Genomic DNA, 20,848 nt, shown 5'->3' with positions numbered 1-20,848 from the left:
ATTAGCCAAAGAGGTTAATGAACAAAAGGAAAGAAATCGACTTCTTGAAGAAGCACTGGAAGAGGTGAAGCAAAAATTGGATGCAGTTGCAGAGGAAGCCAAGAAAAGAGATGAAGAAGAAGATGGTAAGGGTAAAAAGGTAGTAGAGGAAGACTTTGTATCTGAACCTGATCCTATCTTGCAAGAAGAGCCATTTTTAAAAGCCATCAAAGCACTAGGTGGCAAAGCTTTGGAAGGAATACCTCTGTTTATAGGAAAGATGGACTTAGATGCTGTCTTAGATTGGATTGAAGGAATGGAGAACCATTTCGAGTGTGAAGGGGTAACCGAGGCTCAAAAGGTGAAGGTGGCAAGCTCTAGACTTAGAGGATCAACACTCACTTGGTGGAAATATGTCCAAGGCGAGGGAGTTATGTAGGATAAAGCACCCATAGCCAATTGGAAAGCTATGGTAATGAAGATTCAAGAAAACTTTCTTCCAGAGGATTTTGAAATCCAACTTCATCAAAGAAGGCAAGGAATGAAACAAAAAGATATGGATGTGGCTTCCTACATAGAAGAATTCCAAAGATTGTGTTTGAGATCCAAGAAGCAAGATGAGGAGCCTATCAAAGTTGCAAGGTACCTAAGTGGCCTAAAATGGAGTATTCAAGAAGAGCTTAGTTTGTGGACACCTACAATAGTCCAAAGATGCCATCAACTTGCTATAAAGGTGGAGGAGAAGCAAAAAAAGAAAGGTGATTCAAGTTTTAGAGGAAAAGGAAGGAACCAAAGAGGGCAAAGAGGAGGCTACCATGGTAGAGGTGGTGAACCAAAAGGTCACGCTGAAAGTAAGACCAATGAGCAGCCAAATGAAACCTCACAAAGAGGAGGTCATAATAGAGGAAGAGGAAATCATAGTAGCTCTCAAAGAGGAAGAGGAGTAGGAAAATTAATTTCTTATTTTGCAAGCATGAAGTCCTACAATTGTGGCCAGCTTGGACACCCTGCTTATAGGTGTCCTGAGAAGCCTTCTTCTTCGAATCCAAGCAAGAGAGTGGCATTTGTACAAGAGGATTGTTCAAATAGCAAGGATGCTGATGTAGATCATCTTGAGTTTGAAAAAGGAGAGAGTTTGATGTATAGGAGGGTACTAATCAAACAACCTACCCCTAATGAACCCAAACAAAGAAGGGCATTGTTTAGAATCAAGTGCAATATTCTAGGCAAAGTATGCAAGGTGGTAGTGGACTCAGGATCCACTGATAATGTCATCTCTAAAGAGGCTATTACTAAACTAAAATTGACAAGGATACCTCATGAGAATCCCTACAAGGTCACTTGGTTAAATAAGGGGCAAAGTATCTTGGTTAATGAGCAAGCTTGGGTGGAATTCTCCATAGCCGACTACAAGGACAAGTTGTTGTGTGATATATTGCCCATAGATGCATGTCATCTTTTTCTTGGTAGACCATGGCAATTTGATAGAGAGATGAAGTATGATGGTAGAGAAAACTCCATTTCATTCAAGAAAGGAGGTAAGACTTTCAAAATTTAGTCTTTACTAGAAGAAGAGGGAACACAAGAAAAGGTTCCTAAAGTGTTGTTGTGTGGTGAGAAGGAGTTATTAAGGGAACTTAAACAAGTGGAAAATTAGGGTTTTGCTGTCATACTAAAGCCTAAAAATGAAGAAAAATCAGTCAAAGAACCTTTGCCTTTTGAAGTTCAAACTTTGCTTGATAAGTACAATGAAATTGTGAGTGATGGTACACCATCTACTTTGCCTCCAAGGAGAGTCATTAGCCATAAAATTGACTTTGTTCCTAGTACCTCTCTACCTAATAAAGCAGCGTACAAACTCACCTCGAATCAAAATTTGGAAGTTACAAGAAAAGTTTAAGAGTTGTTGGATCAAGGCCTAATTCAAAAGAGCATAAACCCATGTGTGGTTCCTATGGTTTTGGTAGCCAAGAAGGGAGGAAAATGGAGGCTTTTTACTGATTCAAGAGCAATAAACTGGATCACAATCAGGTATAGGTTTCCCATACCCCAGATTGAAGACCTAATGGATTGTCTAGGTGGTGATAGGTACTTCACAAAGTTGGACTTGAAAAGTGGGTATCACCAAATTAGGATAAAGGAGGGAGATTAATGGAAAACAAAATTTAAGACAAATGATGGTCTTTATGAGTGGCTTGTAATGCGATTTTGTCTTTCCAATGCTCCTAGCACATTCATGAGACTCGTGAATGAAGTGCTCAAAGATTTCACGGGTAGATTCATGGTGGTGTACTTAGATGATATTCTCATCTATAGTAAGACAAAGGAGGACCATTTCAAGCATGTGGAGGTAGTCCTAAAGAGGCTTCATGAAGAGAAGTTGGCTATTAATCTTAAGAAATGTGAATTTTTCAAACAAGAGCTAGTGTATTTGGGTTTTGTTGTATCCAAAGGTTCTTTGAAGATGGATAAAGAGAAAGTTGCTGCTATCTTGAGTTGGCCAACACCTACTACAGCCACCAAGGTAAGAATTTTTCATGGTTTGTCACAATTCTATAGGAAGTTCATTAGGAACTTTAGTGGGATTTGTGCACCTTTGTTGGATACTATCAAAGGAGGGGTCAAAACAAAATTTAAGTGGACCCTAGAGGCTGAAAAATCCTTTGAGTTGTTGAAGAAACATGTAGCTACCTAGCCTATATTGCAATTACCTAGCTTTGAGAAGTTGTTCACCTTAGAATGTGATGCAAGTGGTTTAGCCATAGGTGGTGTTTTGAGTCAAGAGGGCAGACCCATAGCTTACTATAGTGAAAAGCTTAATGAAGCCAAAAAGAGATATTCATCTTATGAGTTGGAGTTGTATGCCTTAGTGCAATGTCTTAGGAAGTGGAGGCATTACTTTTTACCTAAGGAGTTTGTGGTGTTTACTGACAACCAAGCCCTTAGTTACATAAATACCCAAGAGAAATTAAGCAATAGGCACTTGAAATCGATGGAATACTTGTAGGCTTTCACTTTCACCATTAAGCACAAGAAAGGGCAGCTTAACAAAGTAGCAGATGCACTTAGTAGAAGGATCATGACAGTCCAAGAAGTACAGCTCCATAGCATGGGCATAGAGGCATTCAAACACCTATACAAAGATGATGAAGATTTTGGTGAAGCATACAAGGTATGTGCAGATTTTGAGAACCATTTTCATAGCAAGTTTTTAGAATATACTTTGCAAAATGGGTTACTCTTCAAGGGTAATCAGTTGTGTTTTTCCCAAGGGATCTATAAGGGAGAATCTCATTCAAGAGAAACACAATGGCAGCTTAAGTGGCCATTTTGGCATGAGCAAGACTTTGGAACTAGTACAAAGATTCTACTTTTGGCCTAAACTTGTCAAAGATGTTACCAGGTATGTGGAGCAATGCATCATATGCATGAAAGCAAAAGGAGATATGAGTAATGCAGGTCTTTACCAGCCTTTACCAATTCCTAACCATCCATGGGATTGTATAAGTATGGATTTCATTGTTGGTTTACCCAAAACCAAGCAAGGATTTGATAGTATTTTTGTTGTAGTGGATAGGTTTAGCAAAATGGCACATTTCATTCCTTGTAGGACGACTAATGATGCTAGTCATATTGCTCATTTTTTCTTTAAGGAGATTGTTAGGATTCATGGACTCCCTATGAGTATTGTTTCTGATAGAGATGTGAAATTTATGAGTCATTTTTGGAAAACTCTATGGAAGAGGCTTGGTACTAACATGTCTTTCGGTTTAGCTTACCATCCTCAAACTGATGGTCAAACTGAAGTGGTTAACTAGACCTTAGGCAACCTCTTAAGGTGCCTTACAAAGGAGTATGGTTAGTCTTGGGATATGGTGATTTCACAAGTTGAATATGCATACAATGATAGCAAAAATAGAACAACCGGCAAAAGCCCTTTTGAAGTGGTTTATGGCATGCATCCTAGAGGTGTGTGTGAGTTGAGGAATCTTGGAGATTTGGATAAGAGGAGTGGACAAGCTGAAGACTTTGTTCAAACTATGAAGGAAATTCAAGACCAAGTTAGGCAAACTATCCAAGAGAACACTCAAAAACTCAAGGCTAAATTGGATGAAAAGAGGAAAGATATACAATTTGCTGTTGGTGATTATGTCATGGTACATTTGAACAAAGCAAGACTCCAAAAATGTGTTCCCACCAAGTTGCAAATGAAGAGAATAGGACCGTGCAAAGTTTTGGCTAAGTATGATGAAAATTCTTACAAGGTAGAACTTACTTTTGATTTGGGCATCTCTCCAGTTTTTAATGTTCAAGATTTGATAGCTTTTAAGGGTGATATATCTTAGACTCCTGTAGATGTTCATGGAGATGTGGAAGTTGCTGCTACACCATAGGTCACAAAGTTGGAAGCGAAAAAGGTTTTAGAAACAAGACCCAAAAAGGCTACTAGGCACAAGGTGTATTTTGAACACCTCATCAAGTGGAAGGGTAAACCTAACTTAGAGGCTACTTGGGTGGCTGAAGCTGACTTCAAGAAGCTGAACATTCCATTGGACCTTCTTCAAACTGAAAATGCTTGACTTCCCCCGGGGGGGGGGGGGGGGGGGGGGGGAGTATGGTGTAGGAGCACCTAGGTAGGCTAGTTTGTACCTAGTGCTTTTTTCTTGTCATTTTGGCTTGTAGTAATGCTAGCCACATCACTAGTGGTTTAATAAGACCTAATAGGTCCTTATGTAAGGTTTCATTAGTTGCTAAGTGGGTTTTTGCTCCTAAGTTGCTGTTATGCCAAAAAGTTGCTCAACAGGGGTTAGGTTGACCAAAGTGGTAGGAAAGTTAACCAAGGGTCAAAAACCATCTTGGAATGTCTAAATCAACCTAATATGAACCCTTACCAAGTTTGGTGAACTCATTTGTTAAGAATTTTAAGTTATGGCAAAAATTGCTCAAAATTGCAACTTTTTGCAACTTTTCTTGCAAAGTTGAAAATGAGTGCAAAGAGTTAGAGGTTTGAGCACGACCAAAATAGGTTGGAAACACCTATATAAGTCCATTCTTGATCAGTTTCAAGGGTTGGCAAGTTTAGTGGCCATACATGTACGGATTTTGTGTGCATTTTTTCATGGCAGCCACTTGGTAAATGAGCATTTTGGTGTTGAATATGGTTGGAAGTCTGGTTTTTCTTGTTTGGAACAGTTATATGCATTAGTTTTAATCTTTTTAACGTGCTCAATTTGATAGTAAAAGCTTTGTTAATACTGTACATAAGTTTTTTTAAAGTTTTCGCCAGTTTTCTAGTTTATAGCAACAGTTTGAATTAACTGGACTCTTTCTCCATTTTCCACCATTGAAACCTCATGATGCTGTGGGATTTGGAGGAAGATACAATGAACATTATGTTACAAAAAGAAGGGCTCTTAAATATGAAGGAAAACAATTGTTTGTTGATGCCCTAGGCAAGAAAAGTGTCTTGGCTAGTGGAAATATCGTTGTAACCTGCAACATATCAGGTGTTGGGTGATTTAAAATGTGAAACCAAGTATGGAAAGTGGTAGGGAATGTTCCTACATTACTCTTGGTGCAATTGGAGGTGATGGTGTGCTCTAGAAAGAAAGTTATGCAAGATTTTGCAAAACCGGGTTCAAAAACTACTTCTAGCTTTAGTTTTTAGCATTTTTGTGTTTTGGGTGTTTGGCATATGGTGGAGGCCTAAACGTGGTGGAATAATCTCTATTTTTGAAAAGGGTATCCATATCCCTAATTTTTTTTAGGATTTTTATGTAGGTTTTGTGAGCAACACACAATTTTAAGTCTTGAAACCCTCTTTTCTTGGTTGTATGACAACAGCATTTGTAAAGGTCTTTGTGTGAACTTGTAAGATCTTCTATTAAAAGTTGTTTCTTGGCTTGATAATTTCCATATGAACATGTTAAGGCAGTAGAAAGGTCTTCAAGGATGAAGGAAGTTGGAAAAACACAAGGTCTATGTTCTAGCCTTGTTTTGGCAACATTATAGCAGCACTTTGCCAACTTGTTTGTAAAGTTGGAAAATATTTCTAAAGTGTTTATTTTGGTTTGAACATGATTAAAAAAAAAGCTTGATGAAGCATGGGAAGACCACCAAGAACCTCAAGAAAGGCTGGAGAGCATATTGTGGCCGGTTACCTAGGAAGCACCTGGCAAGCCATGTGGTGAATGAAAATTTCAGCCACCTATGAAGTTGTACTTTGTTTCAATTGGTGTCACAAGGTGAATGGAGTGGATCTTGGATTGATCCAAGGTTGGTGAGTGGGTAATCACCATCAAGGTCAAAGGACTAACCTATAAGCCCTAGGAAAGCACTAGGTAGCAAGAGCAAACCTTGTGGTTACATCACAAGTTATTTCTAGTATACAGAAAACACAATAGGTGTTGATGATAAAAAAAAATTACAAAGCACAAAGGTTGGAAACCCTTCAAAGGAAGGGCCAAACTCACTCATCAAGAGAAGATTAGTGAGAAATTGAAGAAGAATTATTCTTACATTGTCAAACAACTACCTACATGGTGCTATCCATAGGCTCCCTAATAGATGGAATTCCACTATGGAAGTTGACAACACATACTTTACAAGTCATGCTATTACATCTAAAATGATCCTAAAATCAACATGGTATTAGAGCTAGACTACAAGCAATAGAAAGATTCATTTGAGAGATAAAAAGGAATGAGGTAGACAAGACACAAAGGAGAAGAATATTTTTTTTATCAAATAAATATATATTACAAGAAAATTGCATATAGTTAAGTATGAGCATAGACAACTAAATTGTATAGGAATATGAATTCAAGTTTTTTATAAAGGACCAAGACAAATTGTGAACATTCATCCCTTATAGTTACAATTAGTGACTTATGGAAAGGAGAAAACTTGACACCATATGTGATCATTATAGGGATGAGAATAATATAAATATAACAAGTGAAATAACTATAGTATGGAATCAATGAATATAAAATAAGAACCCACTATTAAACTAGAGTAACTATGAATAGGGAAAAGAAACCATATTTTCACCATTCATTGCATTAAGAGATCAATGCTAAGATTCACATTGGAATTCAAATATACTTGGATCATAATAGGAGCAATAGTAAATGTAGCATCACTATATGATAGAAGTGAGAAATAGAGTTTTGTGGTTACACATAATGAGAGAATCTCCAAAAAAGTAATTATTGGGGCATTGACATGTGACTGTTTCACGCTTTTCCGACCCTTGTGTTTGATAAGCCTTAACTACCTATGACCGAGTGAAAAGAGATAGTTGCATCGTCACAACCAAAAAACCTTCATTCAATGAAGTCTTAAAAGACTTAGGACTATAAAGGGAAAAGTCAAAGCCTCTTATATTATTCTTATTGGCCTACATGGAAAAGTGAAAAGTGCAATAAACATAAACATGGTTGTTACCCTAAATAACTTGGATCTTAGGAAAGGGGGCACAAATGGTGAAAATTTTTGGTGACTCAAAGGGGATGCTTACCTGCTAAGCATGAGGTAAATGGCCTTGAGAAATCCATTAGGATGGAGTCATAAAAATGAAACTGAAAACTACCTAAAATCTCACAAAAAACCTATCTCTTCTCTACAACTACAAAAGCTTCAAAACTTTGCTCTCTCCTACATAGAATTCTATGCTCATCCACTTATTAAAAGAAAGAAACTACTCTACTTATATATAAAAAACCTTAACCTTCTCTAGAAGCAAGGCTTAAGGTGAATTCCATTAATTGGAATTGGCAAAATATCACCATTGGGCCTGGATAGCTGGAAAGCATTGGCCTATTTACAATTGGTTATAACATAAGGACCACTCCACATAGCATCAAACCTAAATTGCCTACCAGGTTGAGCTCTATCTTTATCCCAATTGTTTGTCAAAATTTTTTTGACCTATTATTCACAAGCATCAAGTGTAAGCATAGTTTGATGTCTCTTCTCTTCTAATTCAATTAGTTCTATTAGTCTGACTATCATGGGATCATTCTCTTCTAGCTCCAATTGATGAGCCAATTCAAGAGAGGGGAACTACATTGAAATGTGAAGTCTGGCTTCCCTTGTATATACCAACATAAAAGATTAGTTCCCAACTTATTCCTTGGGTGTAATTCTATTATCCCAAAGAGTAGTCGTCAACTTGGCATGCCAACAACTTTGATTATCTTCAATTGTCCTCTTCATGAATTTGATGAGGTTCTTATTGGAGGATTCAATGAGGCCATTCCCTTGGGGATAATAATTTGAGGAAATGCTCAAATATATTTCATATTTAAGAACCCAAGAACATATATGAGCTCCAATGAAAGATTTGGTATTATCTAATATGATAGTTCATGGAACACCAAAGTTGGTTACAGCTCCATCAAGAGATTCAACTACTGAGGCATCTATTGCATTTTAAGCCACTTCCTCTGTCCATCTTGTAAAGTAATCAGTGGCTGTCAAAATCCATTTGTGACCAACACTAGAGGGTGGGTTTATTGACCAATAAAATCCAAATCCCATTGAGCAAAGGGTTGGTCAACTTGGATGGGATGGAGAGGAAGGGAAACTAATCTTTTCTTTTCTAAGAAGAAAACACATTTCTCACATTTCCTCACCCACGTGTGATAGTCATTGAATAGGGTTGGCCAATAATAGCCAGCATTCATTATTTTCATTGCTATGATCCTTGTTGAGAAATGACCACTAGCAGGGCCATCATGGAATTCTTCTAATAATCTATTGACTTGATCCATTTTGATATACCTCAATAGGACTCCATCAACATCCTTCCTGAATAATATTCCATCCACCAACACATGGGGAATACTCTGTAATTTGAATTGTCTTCTCTTGGCTCTGTCTAGGCCTTGGAAATATCTTCCTTCTATCAAGAAGGTAGTTATGTCATGCAACCAATCAATCTGATCTTCATTCTCCACTAGTTTCTCACCTTGAATCAAGAGGTCAATCTCTTCAAATGTTTCAAAAGATGAAGCCATCTGCTCACATAATACCTTGCCTCTAACAAGCTTGGTGATTTTGATATCAATGTCATACCCCATGACTTTGGTGATCCATCCAACTATTTTTTCATTGATATCCTTGTTTAGAAAGAACTTAGTCACACTAACATGTGGGACCAAAAGTTGGATCTTGTTATGAGACATAAGATTTCTAAACTTTTTGAGAGCTCTTACAATAGAAATGACTTGTTTCTCTACATAGTTTTATCTTCCCTCATAATCTTTAAGGCCTTTAATAAAGAAAGTAATGGGCTACTCCAAATTCTCATCATTTCAACTATGTGAAGACAACTGAAATGCTTGATTCTCCTCCAATAGAGTAGAGCATGCAATTGTTTTCAAAGTTGGGGTTGACAAGAGTGGGAGCTGAGGCAATTGATTTCTTGATCTTTTCAAAACTAGCTTTCCCCTCTTTAGTCCAAGTGAACATCAGATTTTTCTTCAAAATAGTTGTGAGAGGCTTCACCATGGAAGAAAGGTCAAGGATGAACCTCCTTACAAAGTTGATCCTACCAAGAAAGCTCTGCAATCCTTTCTTATGATTGGGAAGTGGAAGAGAGAGAATTACTTCTACCCTCTTTGGATCTATTTTTAGCCCATTCCTTGACACAATGTGTCCTAGGAGCCTTCCTTGGTCTATGGCAAACACACACTTCTTGGGATTCACAGACACACCATACTCTCTACATCTTTCAAATACCTATCTCAAATGATCAAAATGATTTGTTGGAAGATAATTATATCATCAAGGTAAACCAACAAAAAATTTTCTAGTGCACCTTTGAAGGCCATCTCCATTGCCTTTTGAAATGTGACACCTATATTGGTTAGTCCAAATGGAATTTTACAATAAGCATAGGTACCCCACTTGGTAGTGAATGTTGTCTTATATTTGTCTGACTCCTAGACTAACACCTTATTGTGGCCTGAAAAGCCATCTAAGAAAGAAAATCTTTCTGAACCACTAACCTTGGACATAGTCTATTCCATAGAAGGAGGGGGACGGTGATCCTTAAGAGAAGCCTTATTAAGGTCCTTAAAATCTACACATAGTCTAATTTCTCCACTTTTCTTGCTAAAAGGAACACAATTAGCCACCCATGAGAAGTGTTTGATAGGGAGAATAATGTTAGCCTCTATGAGCTTTAACAATTTATTTCTCATTAATGGTTCAATCTTGGGGTTAACTAGCCTTTATTTTAGCATATCAGGCTTAGCATCATGGTTTAAATCTATGGTATGCTGATATAAGCTTGGGTCAAAACCCTTTATGTCTTCATATGTCCAGGAAATAACATCATTGAATTCTTGACATAATTTAATGAAGACTTTTTGTTCAATATTAGTGCATACCTTTCCTAGGTTGAGAGTCCTTCCATCAAAAATAGTGACAGCTATGTAGTCGTCCTTCCTTGCAGTCAGGCTTGAGCCTTTTCCTCTTGCTTGATCATTAGAGTTGAAATTCTCACCAAGGTGATTAGACCTTTAGGAAATTTTTTGGAACTAGGGTTCATGATCTGGTCCCCATACTAGCTTTTTAGCTTGGACTAGTTTCTAGCAAATCATTCTACTTCATTTTGCAAGAAATTGACAATTTGCACTCAGAATCAAACATGTGCCAATTTGTGCAATTTTCTTGGACAAAAAGCCTTGCAACAATTTTGATTTGTTACTTATTTTCATCAGCAATATGCTTTGGTATATCATAATGAGCACCAATGGCTACAAGCTTGTTAGAATGTTTATTTTTATTTCTTGGGACACTCTGAATATGAAAAGCTTGAAAACCTTCAAGTAGATCCCATACCTTGTGGTTGTATGACTTGAGAAGGTTGTTCTTTGTGACATTTAGATTTCTAATTTGATTCACAAACAACTCACTATCTCAAAATACCTACAAGAGCTTAATGCCTCTTCTTTGTGCAAGTTGGAGACCTTGGATCAAAGCTTCATACCCTACCACATTATTGGTGCACCTGAATTGGAATCTATAAGAAAAATAGTATTTCTCCAATTCAGGGGAAATTAGCATTGAACTACCACGTGAGCCATTTTTTTTCCTTGAGCCATCAAAGAACATATTCTACAATCCACTTGTATCTTCTTTTATTTTTATAAGATTAGGAATAGGAACATTCTCCTCAAATATGCAATAGGTTCCAAGACCTATCTCCCTAGCTTCTTATATTGGGTCAAATTGATAAGGAGTGGCCCACTCATCCAAAAGATAATTAGGCACTCTTGCTAAAGAAGTAGTAGGCTCATGTGCTATGTCTTCATCATCTACCTCATGAATTGTGCAATTCATGTTTATGCGACTAGGAGTGTAGGTCTCTATATGATTGAATGCTAGAGGCTTTTCCCTTATGGAAGATTTTGTTCCATACCTTCTTCTAAAACACATGTAGGACTAGTCAGATGCAATATAGCCACCTATTTGTGCAGAGAAATCTCTAGAAAGATAGATGACATAGTGTGGCTTGATCTCAACTACTAATATGTCTTGTGTAATAGTACAACTAGGGCATGCATGCAATTCCATTTCCACATTTTTTAGGATTCCTATTGTTTTGACAAAGCTTCCATCTAACTGGAGCCCTAACCATTGGCTTATATTGAATACCAAGGAGGTCAGCTATACACCTAAGCATTATAGAACTACTAGCCCTTGAATCAATCATGCAATTATGGACTAGCTTATCCTTTATGATTAAAGAGACATAAAAGGAGGAGGTCAATTTTTCTTACTTGTTTCTCCTTCTTTTGTTGGTGGCACCAAGCTTGTTGCATTTTCCTCTCTAGTTGACTAATCTTTCACTCCTATGCCCTCTAACTCTTAATGTAGTAGTTTCTTCTATGATGGTATAACATCAACAACATCCCATATGGAGATATTAACAATAGTTCTCTTCATTTGATCTACAATGTTGAGAGGAGTATTTATTGATTTGATTGGAGCCTTGGGAGCTATAGGGACTGATGACTAAAAGTGAGCAGTTTGAGGTTCAATAGACTTTTTGTTGCCCATATCTTGCCTCTGTTGGGGAGAAACATTTGGTTATGCATTCATCATAGGTATGTGAGAAGAATTACCTAAAGTTGAAGCTTTATTTGGAGAAGGAGGTGTGGCATCCTCAACAACTCTTCTTTTTCTTCTGGTATTGTGATTTATGACATCATGACTGGTATGACAATGCTCCTTTGCTTGATGGTTCATAAAAGAATAATGACCCTACTATTGTACATGAGAAGCATGAGTAGATTGATGAGTACTACATTGATGTTTTGTTGCTTGATCCTATGTGACCAATGCCTGAGATACTACTGCCCTTTAGAACATACAAAATCCATAGGAATACTTGCAAGAAGGACAAAAGTCTTGCTCTTGAGAAAAGTTATTTTGGGGAATTAATGCACTATTTGGATTTGAGTTTGCATTTGCAATAGGGGTATTACTAAGTCTATTCTAATTGTGTGGGGCATATCCATAATTTTTATTTGGAAGCATGTTATATAGGGGGCCTTGATAATGAGGTTGGGGAGGCCTATCACTTTTAACTTGTTGTATCTTAATGGTCACCAACTCATTGCTCATCTTTTGCACCATTGAAATGTTGTCCTCCATCTTCTTTTCCTGATCTTGCAACTTCTTGTCTATATTCTGCATCATCATTTGCATCATGGCTTTGATCTCATCTATTCCTTTAGAGGATGTGGAAGTTATTAGGGATACAAAAAATGATTGACTTGCAGAGGTGGTAGGGATAAGTCACTATTGTAGGCTGATGATTAGGCATGTCTAAGAAGAAAGACATTGGAGATCTTGGAGCTAATTTCCCTCCTTGAATCAAGATATTCTCTACCCTTATGGAAATTTCATATGTAGTAGGAATGGCATCCCCACCCATGGATTGTAAAGTGGTAGCAATATCACCATTAAAGGCTCTGAGGTAATACAAAAGGCATTACCAAGAGTAGGCTTCACTCTAGTAGGTATTATATCCCCATGTCTTCTGAAATCTATAATTAAGTCTATCATGTTTCATGGGGTGCTCTCTTAGTGGTAGTTAGTTGCTTCAAGAGTGACAATTGATCACTTTTATCCTCAAAATGCTTACAAATCCTTTCACATAACTCATCCCAGTTAGTGATTGAATTATGAGGTAATCCTCTATACCACAATAAGGTCATTCCTTTCAGAGATGAAGCTAATAGTCTAATAGCAATATCATCTTCTGTAATACCATGTACATTGCAAATATTTGAAATTTATTGAAAGTTCTCTAAGGGAGAGATGGAGGTTTCACTAGTAAAGTCAAGTAGGTTTTTAAGTGCAGCAACTAGAATATCATGTCTTTTGGCTAGAATGAGGGGACTTCCACCATTGAAGGTGAAAAAAGCATGGGCTCTAGGTTGTGCCATGTGGAATATGATCTATTTAAATGGTTAGATGGTATCCTAGGTTGTGGCCTATCAACAAGAGGAGTAGAGATAGATCTTGTAGGTGTATGTATAATTTCTACACTCTTAACTAGTGATAGAGATAATCTATTTCTCTTTCTTCTAGGATTTGAAAATGAAATCTTAGTATATTGAAATGTACTTCGTGAAGATGCTCTTATGCAAGCTTTGGGCATGAATCGCAATAACCTTGGTCTAAACCAAGATTTAGAAGTAGAGTAGAGTCACCAAGTGCTCTAGATGTGAGCCTATTGAAGGCTTTGGATTCTAAGAACAACACTATCTCCTTAGCATGGATTTGAAGTTCCTCTTTTGACACTAGTGAACTAGAAGACTTAAGAATGCTTCAATATGATTCCTAGTAGGCATACCAAAAATTGTTGATGCAAAAATGTGCACCCTTGCCAAGATTTTTCACCTAAAGAGAACCTTGTGTAACATGGAAACAATGTCAAAAGTATGGGACTTTGAAATTAGAGATTAAGTCTCCAGAGAAGACTGACTTCCTTACTATCAAGGTGCACCTAACTATTTCTTGAGAAGAAAAGAGAGGAGGAATGCATGAAAGAAAACTACCTATTCTAATCAAAGAGGGGTGATACAACAAAAAGTGTTGTTAAATCTTATCCCTACCCAAGAAAGCACAATTCATCAATATAATCCTTGAATACACAAATTCTATCTTATCTTTGATTCAACAATTATGCACATATTAGAAATTAATAATATGATATAAGGAAGGGACTTCACTCTATATCATTCAAAGACAAATAGACACAACATATGACCAAAGAATGAAGGAAATACATCAATACAAGGAAAATGATGTTGAATGATATATTAATGGAAGAAGGAGATATAATTGAGAATTATATTCATTCATAGGAAAAAGGAGAATTACAATGATAGAACATACAATACTACTATTATAGAATTAGAGAAAAAGACTGACCCTTGGAGGGTTTACAAAACTTGCTTTTATAATTCAAGCATAACTAAGAAAATTCTTCCATTAGCCATGCTCAACTACTACCGTTAAAATCATAGAGAACAATCACTACAAATATAGGGAAGATCTGATCAGGGCATGCATCTAGATGCAAAAAATCTAATCCTACATGCAAATCTAAGCCTTGAGAAGATAGAAATGGAAGCCATGATCATTCTAATTAGGTAGATGGACAACCATAGTGGTGATAAGATGAAAAATGCATTAAATAGACATGGGGAAGTGACTTCAAGCAATCAAGGACCTACTTCCATTAAGGAAAAGCGTACTCCTTTGTTCTTGCTGCACCAAGTCAGCCATGTCAGATGATCAGATGAAGTTGATCTATCTAACTTTCCATGTTGACCAATGACCTTTAAATATTTTTTCAACTTCTCAACTTTGTATCTTATGTTGACCCTACATCTTCATATCTATTTGGAACTTCAACACCTAATTTTATTATTAACTATATGATCATGCAAAGCTGTAACATGCAAATCCATCATATTGACTATGATCACACCATCATGACTTGATCTCTTAACCCTGATGCTAACTCAAAGATGATGTGATAAAGGTGCTTCACTATTTTGCAACCTTACTCTAGTTAGCCCATAACCTCTGATGATTGTGAGATTCATAGTATTTCATAGCTTTACTACCATAACCATAGGTTAGCAATTTAACCCTATGATAAAGTGAATGAAATATCTCACCATATCACAACCCTAACTTTGAGTTAAGCTTAACCACCCATGACCCTACAAATAGGAGGTAGATCACAACATCATCACTTGAAATGTTATTTTGGACACTAACCCTACAAACAAATGATCAAGGCAATCACAATATCGTTGACCTAACTCCATATTAGACTTGACCCTCTACAACCTTGCAAGGAAATGTAGGTTAGATTGTTAGAGTTAAACATTGCATGGCCATAGCCTAAAAGTACTTGAGCTCAAAGCTACCTATGATCGCACAACTGATAACTAGTTGCAACATCACAACTTAAAATTGAAAGCCTACACTTTGATCTAAAAAACTACAATGACATTAAATCTGACCATTTCACATGTTTGTGACCCTCATGCTGGTTAAGCCTTAATTGTATGGAACCAAGTGAAAAGAGATAGTTGCATCATCATAGCCAAAAATATTCATTCGATGAAGTATTAAGAGACTTAGGACTATAAAGGGAAAAGTCAAAGCCTTTTATTGTATTCTTATTGGCCTACATGGAAAAGTGAAAAGTCCAACGAATGTGAACATATCTGTCACCTTGAATAACTTGGATCTTAGGAAGGGGGAAAAATGGTGAACAAGTACCTTTCCAATGCATTGAAGATAACCTAGATACCTATGTCCATGCCATCACCATACCCGATCTCTCATCCACCAAACTACCCTTCTCTAACCCTGACATGATATAATGGAACCTTCATGACACACCACCAATTCTTGATATCTGTAACTTTGACGAAGAAATCATGGCCCTTTCTAGCCTCAAGAATCTCCAAGATTATGAGAATGAGATCCAATACAATGAGATAGCCTATTTTGGTAGCCAAATAAACTCTCTTAGTCATAAAAGTGAAAAGGAAAACAAAAATTAAAAAAATTGAAGAAACATTCTCTAGTGAAAACTCTTGTGGGGCACTCTTGGATTAAGGAAAAGATAAAATTAAGGATATATATTTTGGTGAAAACATCTTAGAGGCACTAGGAAAGGGAGAGGTTGACTTTCTATTCAGAACTCTACCACCAAAAGATTCATCTATATTGAATGGAGACATAATTCTAGTTAACTTGGGTACTATGGATAGTCCAAAAATCACCTGCATTACTACTACCCTAAGTAAAAAAGAATAAGAAGTAATGAATTAGTTCCTATAGAAAGGAAAAATCAATTTTGCATGGACATACAAAGACATGACTAGCTTAGACATAGACTTATTTGTACATCACCTAGCAATGGATCCAAAGATTAGACCCATTAAACAAAATTTATGCAATATGCATCCTAAAGTAACACTCTTGGTAAAAGAAAAACTATAGAAAATATTAGAGGAAAAGTTCAATTGACCTCTTGATTATCCTAAGTGGGTTTCCAACATTGTTCCTATAGGGGAAGCATCTGGGGGCATACACATCTGTTAAATTTTTACTTAGTAATTATAGTTATAGTGGACTTCTAGATATTAAATGTTATCACTAATGGATGGTTTCTCTGGTTACAATCAGATTAGAATTACAAAAGAAGATCAACACAAAATAACATTTACTATCCCATGGGGAACTTTCTATTATCAATTCATGCCCTTTGGCTATAAGAATGTTGGTGGCACCAATCAATATGCAATGACCACAATCTACCATGATCTTCTACATGTAATAATGGAAGACTATGTTGATGACATACTAGGAAAATTTGAGAAACATGATTCACACATTGTTGTTCTTACCACCATATTTGAATGGTTGGAGAAATACAAAGTTTTCCTTAACCCTAAAAAGCATTTTTTTGGTGTCCAATTTGGAAAGTTATTAGGTTACATAGTGTCAAGAAAAGACATTGAGGTACACCCTACAAAAGTAAAATCCATCATGGAAATGCCTCCACCTATTACATTAAAAAAACTCTGCAACTTTCAAGGGAGGTTACAATACATTAGATGGTTCATGTCCCAGTTAGCAGATAAAGTCCATCCACTCCAACACTCTCTTTGAAAAGATGCCAAGTTTCAACAAGATTTCCTATGTCAAAAACAATTTGAACAAATCAAGGTATACTTGGCTATTCCACCAGTGCTAGTTCCTCTAATCATAGGTCGACCATTGATTCTCTACCTTTTTTCTACTACAATTGCATTGGGTGGTCTTTTAGCATAGCTAGATGACAATAACAATGAGCAAGCTATTTACTAGCTCAATCAAACACTATTTGGCTATGAGATGAACTACACTACTATTGAGAGATCTTTCTTGGCTATAGTTTTTTGCACACAGAAACTATGTCATTACATGCTTAATCATACTACACATCTCATTGCTAAGATAGATCCTCTCAAATATTTTCTATCAAAAATCTTCCCTTACTAGTCGTGCTGCAAAATGGGTCTTGATTTTAAGTGAATTTGACATTGTCTATATAGACCACAAGGCCACAAAAGGATAAGATAGTGTCGATCAACTTGTAGAAGCTCCTCTTCAAGGAGACTATCCTATCATAGTAGATTTTCTAGATGACACAATTATGACTCTCACCCCTAGTATGTAGTGGAAGCTCTATTTCAATGGCTCTTTCACACGAAAAGGATAAAGGGAAAGTATTTGTTTGTTACACTGCAAGGATACCTCATCCCCAAGTCTTACAAAATTTCATTCCCTTTCACAAACAACATATTTCAATACAAAGGACTTGTAACAGGGCTACGTCAAGCTATCCAATGGAATATCAAGAGCCTACTTGTCTTTTGGGACTCCCAATTGGTCATTAGACAAGTTACAAATGAATATCAAACAAAGAATGAAAATTTGTTACTGTATCACTAGATCATAGAAGATCTTAAACAACATTACACTGAGATAGTCTTCTAGTAGATACCAAGGAAAAATAACAAATAAATAGATGCCATGGCTACCATAACCTCCGTAATCACCATGTCAGAATACAATCCCAAGTGTGAATTTCTTGTTGACAATCTTTTCCTTCCTGCTTATGAGCAATATGAATTAGAGTTGGTTTGTGAGATTGTCAGTCCTGAGTCTCCATGGTACTCTATCATTTTTTCCTACCTTCATCACAAAACCATCCCCATACCCCTTTCCACTAACTAAAGTAAAACCTTCATCCATCACACTATCCTCTACACTATCCTAAGTGACACACTTTTCTATAAAACACTTCAACAAAACCCTCCTCCGATGTCTCAATTTAGATGAAGCTAGAATGGTGTTAGAAGAGGTTCACCAAGGAATTTGTGGGGCCTATTCTAGTGGACTTACATTAGCAAAAAAATCCTTAGAATGGGTTATTATTAGCTTACTATGGAGGTTGATGCCTATCATTTTGTGAAACGATGTGTTCCTTATCAACAAAATGTAGATTTGGTATGCACTCTCGCCCAAGACCTTCAACCTACCATCACACCATGACTCTTTTCCCACTAGAGGTTAGTCAAATATATCCAAATTCTATAAATGGCCACAAGTATATTATTGTTTCCACTAAGTACTTCACAAAGTGGGTTGTGACTATCCCTTTAACCTACACTACCATAAAATAGGTTTTGAAGTTCATATTGAATTACATCTTTTTTTTCTTTGGCATCCCCTAAGATATCATGACTGATAATGGGACCCTTTTCAAAAATTTGGAGGTTGCTACATTATGTCGCAAATTAAGAATCATCCAACATTCCTCTACCAAATACTTCCCCTAGGGCAATGGTCAAGCTAAAGCCACTAATAAAACCATTTTGAAAATCCTCAATAAAATTGTTTATGTTATTGGCCGTGACTAACACCTCCATATTTCTCTTGCCCTTTGGGCCTATCACACCTCCATCCATAATCCCACATGAGACTCTCCATTTCCCCTTGTTTGTGGCTTTGAGGCTTTATCACCCATTGAAATTGAGCTTCCTTCCCTCATAATCTCTCTCAAGAATCTAATGTCTAAAGAAGAATATCAAGTTGCTTGCTTGTAAGAGCTGCAACTCCTTAATGAGAGATGCCTTACTGCCTTAAACCACCTTCGCATGTATGAACATCACCTTCAATTTGAGTTTTATAAAAAATTCAAACCTTAAGAATTTGAGGTTGGTGGCCTAGTGTTGAAGTATAACATGAGGAATCTCCAGAACTGAGTAAAGAAAGGAAAGCTCAAAGCTAATTGGCTTGGTCCATTTATCATCATAGTCAAGTATGGATCTAGGGAATATTAGATTTCAACTTTAGATGGAGATCCACTCCTTGAGGTTGTAAATATTCAGCACCTCAAGTGGTTCTATGCCTAAGTTCCATAGTTCCTGTGCAGTACTTCTAAGTTCCACAAAACTCCTAAAAATAATAAAATCCTAAAACATTTGCAAAAAGTTCCTGAAGAAAATACTAAAAAAAAACTTAAAAAATTTCATGAGAAAAATTATTGTGTACAAATATAAGATCCATTATCCATAAGTCTCATCCAACTTCACCTTCTTTCCCCTATTTCATCCCATATTTGTGCAAGAGTTCTATTTGGTTCATGCTTTTCATGCATCCAATAAAAGACTTGTCTATGAGGCCTCTATCCACTTTCATTTTTCACAAGAACTCTATTTTGTGAGGCACTTTCCTATCAAGTGTTTGCACTACTCCCATTATCCTGAGCTTTTTCCCACAATAGTGATTGCCATAGAATCTACACAAAATTTCCATTGAGACTAAACAATTGAAGAAACTTTTTCTTTCCATAACTATTGCAAACGAACCTTCTTGAGAACAACTTAGACAAACAAAACCTCACAAGATGACTCCTTCCAACAACAACACCATAAAATTCACTCTCAGAATAATTTTCATGGAAGGAACTATGGACTAAATGACTACTTGGTCATGCGGTCTCTTTTTGTTGATTTCATCTTTGTGTGTTAGTAGTATCCTTCTGAGTTGTGCCTCGATCTTCCATGTCTTGGTATCACCTGAATGGCTGCAACTAACTACATGTGTCATTTGCAGTATGATCTATTTTTCATGCTTTAGTACATCTATGCTAGTTTCTAAGTTATAACTATGTAGTACTCACTGGGAGCACCGGGTTAGGATACTTTCCACCAAGATTCCTAAAAAGAATTTAGGTGTGCCTAGACCTCTCCAATGCATATATGTTATTTGTTCCATCATGACTATGAAAACTACATCCATTGTCCTAAAGTCTCTATTATTTTGAGAGTCTAGTCCATGCAAAGGAACTTTTTCATCTATGCTACTATAGTATTTGATGTATAACTCCTTTTACCAAATCAAACTAGGGTGTGCTCTCCCATATAAATACAACTGAATCCCTCAATGTGATGTAGTTAGGATTAATGTAGTATAGGGCTTTATTACACTCTTTTTGAGACAAGGGTTTTGTTTATCCCACACCCCTATTATTCTTGGCTACTTGATTCCTATGAGTTATAGTCTCACACAAGTTGGTCCATTAGGTCTCATTCATGTTGTATTTTTATGTCTCACATTTTCATATTGTGTTGGCATCATTTCATTTTGCACTCTTTCTCTCATTCATTATTAGTGTGACTCAATATATTACTAGCATTTCCATTTAGGATATATTCATTTTATATATTGAATTCATTACACCTATATTATAAATCTCATT

The sequence above is a fragment of the Cupressus sempervirens genome, chromosome 4 (genome assembly GCF_028749045.1).
Source record: "Cupressus sempervirens isolate cs-2001-9-10 chromosome 4, ASM2874904v1, whole genome shotgun sequence".
Lineage (NCBI taxonomy): Eukaryota > Viridiplantae > Streptophyta > Pinopsida > Cupressales > Cupressaceae > Cupressus > Cupressus sempervirens.
The sequence above is the reverse complement of the archived record's forward strand: the minus strand, read 5'-3'. Positions refer to the sequence as shown.